The following is a 6,911-nucleotide window of genomic DNA, read 5'->3' as shown; positions in this document are numbered from 1 at the left end:
ATCAGCTGATGTATATTTAAGTTGTTTCCATATCTCAGCTATACATCAGCTGTGAATAATCTGATAAAGGGATAATATCCAAAATATATAAAGAATTCCTACAACTCAATAGCAAAAAATTTAAAAAATAAACTGATTAAAAATGGTTTTTTATTTTTATTTTTTTATTTTATAGCCATTTATTGTGCTCCAGTGAAATAGAAAAAGAAAGTGCTCATGTTGCAAACACCGCTGTCACATCCACATACGCCAGTCGCTGCAAACCAAACTGCGTGTGTCTGCTGGGTCTCTGGGCATGCAGTTGGCTCCCATTGTGGGAATGGGGTGGAGGCAGGCTGAGCCTGGGCTCTGGGGGCTTTGCTTGGGGGGCTTCTTGTCCTGGGGGGAACCCACCTGTGAGGGAGCTGGGGACAGCTGGGTTAGCTTTGCTCAGTGCGTCCTTTGGATGGTGTTGGGAACACCTGGCTCGATGTTGGACCCTGCAGTGCTCCAGGGAGGAGAGCTCCCCCACCCCACAGACCCCCCAGTCTGCTCCTCCCCCCAGTGCTAACCCTGTAGGCAGGTGCCAGGGGCTGGAGGGCGCCATGCAGGGGGCAGGGGGCAGGGGTTAGCGGGGCCGGGCTAGGCCCTGCCAAGCAGCAGCCAGCCTCCCTGGGGGGAAGGTGGGAGGCCCAGGGCCCTAGGCAGAATTGTAGTAGTTGTGTGGGTGGTGGTTGTGGGCAGCCTCGCCCAGCCCCGGGTACTCGGGCGTCAGGCAGTACTTGGGGTCATAAACCTGGCGCGGCAGCCTATACACCGTCATGCCCCGCTGTGAGGCCCCCTTATTGCTGCCCATCTGCAGGCTGACGTTGAGAGTATCGCAGTGCTCCATGACCAGCCCTGGCTCGAAGATCTGCCGCTTGGTCCCGGGAGCCGTCATGCCGGCCTGGCTGACTCCCTTGTTGGTGCCCATCTGCAGGCTGATGGTGGCCTGGTCCAGGGGTTGGTCCGTGCCCAGCTTGGAGTCGTAGAGGTAGCGCTGGGCACCATAGGCCATCATGCCCTGCTGGCTGGCAAACTTGTTGGTGCCCATCTGCAGCCCAATGATGTTCCGCCCTTCTCAAAGCTTCTCAGGCTCAAATTTCCGCTCCTGTTTCTCTGCATACTTCACACCCACATTCACCTTATTTCCTTTCGTCTTGCCCATGCTGGCCAGGGCCAGGAGGGTGGACTGCACCTGGGTGTAGTTGGTGTTCTCGAACAGGTCATTGGCCTCAAAGATGTCGTGGGGCCTCACCCCATACTTGGTGATGGCTTTGATGAAGTTGCCTATGTTCTCCAGATGGTGCCAATTTTGTGTCGATTCATTGACCTTCTTCACAGAGCCTGGCTGGAGCTTATTGATGAACTCACAGAGAATGATGCCATCTTTGAGGCCATCCATGAAGTTGGTGCCTATGCGGCGTCCTGTCACCCCCTCAATCCGCTCTCGCAGCTCCTGTTCCTGCTGGAGGTCATACTTCTGGGCCAGCTTGTTCTTGACCTCGGCTGACAGACCGTAGGCGGGGCCTCAGTTGAAATGGGCAGAGGACATGCTGGCCGGTGGTGGCAGTGGTGACGGTGGCTCTGAGGACGCTGCAGCAGCTGAGGCTCTGTCCTAAAAATGGTTCTTGAGTAGACATTTCTCCAAAGAAGACATACAAATGGCCAACAGGTACATGAAAAGATTCTCAGCATACTAAGTATCATGGAAATGTAAATCTAAACCACAATGAGATATTACCTCATACCCAGTAGAATGACTATCATAAAAAACAACAACAAATGTTGGCAAAGATGTAGAGAAATTGAAACCTTTGAACTCTGTTGGTGGAAATGTAAAATGGTACAGCTGCTGATGTAAAAGGTTTCTCAAAAAATGAACATAGAACTACTACATGATCCAGCAAACCCACCTCAAAAGAACTGAAATCAAGATCTTGAAGCGATAGCTGCACTCTCGTGCTAACTGCAGCATCATTCAGAATAGCTTGCTTGGATTTCTATAACTGACTTTGAGGAAGATAAGGCAGTCTTTCTCCTAGTGCATAGTCAAGAAAATGTGAGTTCCCAAGGGGACAGAGTTTGAAAATACCAAAGAGTGTATCAGATGATACCAAGACTCCTTTCTTCACCTAGAAAAGCTGGCTTTCGTTTCTTGAGGTGAGACTGGGCCACCAGTATTCAAATAGGGGGTGGCACATTTGCCCTAAATATATGAACTCTTTGGGCCCAAGTGTTTATAAGCAGTGACCCCAAGCTCATCCCAGCACCCAGAACTGTATTAAATGTTTATTAAAGAAACATCTGCACGCATGGCACTTCTACTGGGTGTGGTGACCTGCCAACCACTCTGTCCCAATGAATCTGTCTCAACCAGGGCAGGTCAATATCAGTGTTCAATATGATGATTATGGAGAGAAACCAAGATGGTGGCATAGGTGAACACCTAAACTGCTGCCTTGCACAACAATTTCAAAACTACAACTAAAAGACAGAACAGACATCACCCAGAACCACAGGAAGGCTGGCTGAGTGGAAATTCTACAACTAGAAGGAAAGAGAGGGTCTCACAGAGACTCAGAGGAGCTGTAAAAGGCTGAGGTACGGAGACACGTGAGTGTAGAAGACAGGTGGCTGAGTGCCTGGCTGGCTTTCTCTAGTGGAAGGGAAATGAAAGCTCCTGACTATACTGAACCCCAGTTCTGACTGCACTGAACCCCAGTTCTGGGCGAGACCCTGGAGACCCAGACTCATACGGGGGGATTCTGGACTGTTGGGAAAAGAGAGGAGCGCATGGAAACTCAGGGGAGCCATGAAAGGCAGAGGTCTGGAGGCGTGAGTGCGAGTGCACGCAGAGAGAACTGCAGCGATTACCGAGGGACACTGAGACCCAGGGGCCTCATAGGGCAGGGCTGAAGGGAAGCCAAGGCTGTCTGCTCAGCCCTGAGACTCCGCCCCATCTAAGCTGAGCACAGAGGCTTTTGCAATTTTGCAAGTCTTATCTCATAAGGCTGTCTCCAGCACAGAAGTTTTCTTGGCGTAGACACAGCTGATCCTCACAGCCAATTGGCCTGGAGGTCAATTCCTCCCAGTGATACCAACAACAATCAAGACTTAACTACAACAAGGCTGTACACACAATCCACAAAGGGGTGCACCAAGAGTGTCCACCTCAGGTAACTGGGGAGGCTGAGCCACTGGGCCCTATAGGACACCTAGCACACAAAGCTACTCTACCAACTCAGGGAAGCAGTGAAAATGCAGAGACAAAGAAATAGATCACAAATTAAAGAAATGAAGGAAAACAAATGACTGGATATAAAATTCAAAACCATGGTTATAAGGTTTTTCAAGAATTTCCTAGAAAAGGCCGATAAATTTAGTGAGACCCTCGAGGATATGAAAAAGGACCAACTAGAAATTAAACATACACTGACTGAAATAAAAAAAATATTATACAGAGACCTAACAGCAGACTAAAGGAACACAAGAATCAAGTCAAATATTTGAAATACAAAGAAGCAAAAAACACTCAACCAGAAAAGAAAAAAGAAAAAATAATCCAAAAATTTGAAGATAGTGTAAGAAGCCTCTGGGACAACTTCAAGCGTACCAACATCAGAATTATGGGGGTGCCAGAAGAAGAGAGAGAGCAAGATACTGAAAACCTATTTGAAGAAATAATGACAGAAAACTTCCCCCACCTGGTGAAAGAAATAGATTTACAAGTCCAGTAAGCACACAGCACCCCAAACAAAAGGAATCTAAAGAGGACCACACCAAGACACATCATAATTAAAATGCCAAGAGCAAAAGACAAAGAGAGAATCTTAAAAGCAGCAAGAGAAAAACAGTTAATTACCTACAAGGGAGCACCCATATGATTGTCAGCTGATTTCTCAACAGAAACTATGCAGGCCAGATGGAGTGGCAAGAAATATTCAAAGTGATGAATAGCAAGAACCTACAACCAAGATTACTCTACCCAGCAAAGCTATCATTCAGAATTGAAGGTCAGATAAAGAGCTTCACAGATAAGAAAAAGCTAAAGGAGTTCATCAACACCAAACCAGTATTATATGACATGCTGAAAGGTACTCTTTAAGAAGAGGAAGAAGAAAAAAAAATGTAAAGATAAAAATTATGAACAACAAATACATATCTATCAACAAGTGAATCTAAAAATCAAGTGAATTAAAAATCTGATGAACAGAATAAACTGGTGAATATAATAGACTCAGGGGCATAGAAAGGGAGTGGACTGACAATTTTCAGGGGGAAAAGGATGTGGGGGGTGAGGGAAGAGACTGTACAAAAATCGTACACCTATGGATGAGGACAGTGAGGGGGGAGGTAAGGGCAGAGGGTGGGTGGGAACTGGGTGGAGGGGCGCTATGGGGGGGGGGGGAAGAGGAACAATTGTAATAATCTGAACAATGAAGATTTATTAAATTTAAAAGAATATGATGATTATGGTCAGTAAAACTGACCAGCATTGTTAATGGGCATATATACCCTTATGACTCTTGGTTTGGCTGACTTTCATTACAAAAGAGGCTGCAGAAAGTCATAGGGGCCTGACATCCAGGTCCTTTTCACAGGACTCAGTATACTCATTCACGACAAGGCCCATAAGGTAAAAGAGATGCAATATGACAAAATTTACTAGGGAAACACTGGGTTTTCCAGCACCATCAAGGTTGATTGATAGCAAAAATTATTCCCTTTCCTGAGTTCATGCCCTCTGCTACATGACCTTGTAGCTCTTCCCATGAAAAATGGAGTCTGTCAAGCCCATCCTTGAATCTGGGCTTGCTGACTTGTTTTGGGCCATTAAGTGCTGTAGAAGTGACAGTATGTCAGTTCTAAGCCTTGGCATCACAAGGCCCTTCATGCTTCCACTTGCTTTCTTGGAACTTTGACACCCATATAAACAAATCCAGGCTAGCTTGCTGGAGGATGAGATACCATGTAAAGTAAAGCTCAGTAGTCCCAGCCAAGGCCATCCTAAATCAATCAAGAGTCAGCCAACCTGCAAACCTGTGAGAGAGACCACCCGAGGTCACTAAAGCTGTCGACTTGACCCACAGATGACTCCCAGTACATTAGTGAACCCAGCTGAGGCCCAAAGAACCCCCAGCTGATACATACACTCATGAGCTACATAATAAGTACTTACTCATTTAAGCAACTAAGTTTGGGGTGGCTTGTTACGCAGCAGTAGCTAACTGAGATACTCTTTTTAAAAATGCCAGAGGCAGTCCTGGCCTGTGTTACTAAGTGGTTAGAACATCAGCCTGTGCACTGAAGGGTCTTGGGTTTGATTCCCAGTCAAGGGCAGGTACCTGGGTTGCAGGTTTGATACCTGGCCCTGGTTGGGGCACATGTGGGAGGCAACCAATAGATGTGTCTCTCTCACATTGATATTTCTCTCTCTCTCTCCCTCCCTCCTTCCTTCCCTCTCCCCTCCCTCCATTCCATTCTCTCTAAAAGTCAATGAAAAAATATCCTTAGGTGAGGATTAACAACAACAAGAAATGCCAGAGTCAGATAGAAGGCTCTAGGAAGGCACCTGCTACATCTTCCTTAAATCCCAGCATAGCACAGAGTTAAAAAGAAGTACCTTGGCTTCTACATCACATTGATGCGGTTAGGTACTATAACTGCTCTCATAAGAAAAGTGAACTGTGTCCGTGGGGTAGAAAAGGGGACATATATAATACTTTCAACAATGAAGATTTGAAGAAAAGTAAACTGTATCTCTGTTGCCTTGTGATCATTATGTTTGCCTGTCCCTTGACATACAATTCTTTTGGGAATGGGAGATAACAGTTCTGCAGTGTCTCACAAATATGCTCACCTCAGGCCTCTTTAAATGAGCCTTCCTAACACACCAGGAGTGTCTGTGAGGCTGTAACAGGCATCTGTCCACATTAGTTCCTCTAGAATGCCCTCCCCGAGCTGCCTCATTGTATATGTCCTCAGTTTTTTCCACTATCACAGTATTTATCCACTCTGTTAGAATGGTGCATTCACGTCTCACACTTTCCCACTAGACTGGAGGGTTCAGGAGGACAGGGACCATGTCTGTTTTGCTTATGGTTGAATCTTCAGTCTGTGGTGCTCAGCAAATATCTGTTGAGTGAATGAGTGAACAAATGACTCAGGCCACTACTCATTTTGCCTGCCATTGTGCCTTTCATCCTGCTCTTCTTTTCAGAAACCTTGCTATTTAAACGAGTAAGCGCCAGTCACTGGATGAATGAGGTGACATCGGGCATCTCTGTGACTAGCACGTGGCCTGTTCTCACACTAGGTAGAGCAATCTAGAGTCAAGCAACTGAGCACCAACCTGTCTACTGCTCAGCACCCGGGGCTGCACTTCGTTCTGTGGGGCAGACACAAGAAGAGCAAAGTCAACACCAAGCCAGGAGCCAGGGTGAGCTCTGTGCTATAATTCACTGTTAGTTAAGTAATGGCACAGCTATGTCATGAGACAATTTCTGTCCTAAAGCAGTCTGTTGACTTCAAAATCCTTCTCCACTGCATGGAATATTTCCACATCTCCTCACAACTCTCTGATTTCATTGGCTTCATCTCTGTGAAAAAGGGATGAGGTTTCTAGCTGCTTTAGGTATCGGTGAAGGCAAAATTTAAATTCCCTCGCTTAATAAGAAATGGACTTTGTTTTATTCAAAAACACAAAGACTGTCCCTGCACAGTCATGGGGTAGGATCCCTAAGGGGGTACTCTGGGTGTGTTTATTCCATTTAATTTCTTATCTGTGGTTCAATTTTCATGGTTTTTACTTACTTTTTGTCTGAGATACACCTTAATGAAAAGTAGCAAACTACTTGGAAGGTTTATAAGATGCTAAAGTCATGGGAATT

General features: G+C 46.0%; 1 pseudogene across 1 annotated transcript; it reads right to left on the bottom strand.

The window, feature by feature from the left end:
• Nucleotides 1-679: 679 nt before the first annotated feature.
• LOC307108772 (calponin-1-like) lies at nt 680-1,582 on the bottom strand (annotated as a pseudogene). Its single transcript has one exon. The product of its transcript is annotated as a calponin-1-like (transcript).
• Nucleotides 1,583-6,911: the final 5,329 nt, after the last annotated feature.

This window comes from Cnephaeus nilssonii, assembly GCF_951640355.1.
Source record: "Cnephaeus nilssonii genome assembly, chromosome: 13".
NCBI classification, from domain to species: Eukaryota; Metazoa; Chordata; class Mammalia; order Chiroptera; family Vespertilionidae; genus Cnephaeus; species Cnephaeus nilssonii.
This window is presented reverse-complemented; position numbering and strand designations above follow the sequence as displayed.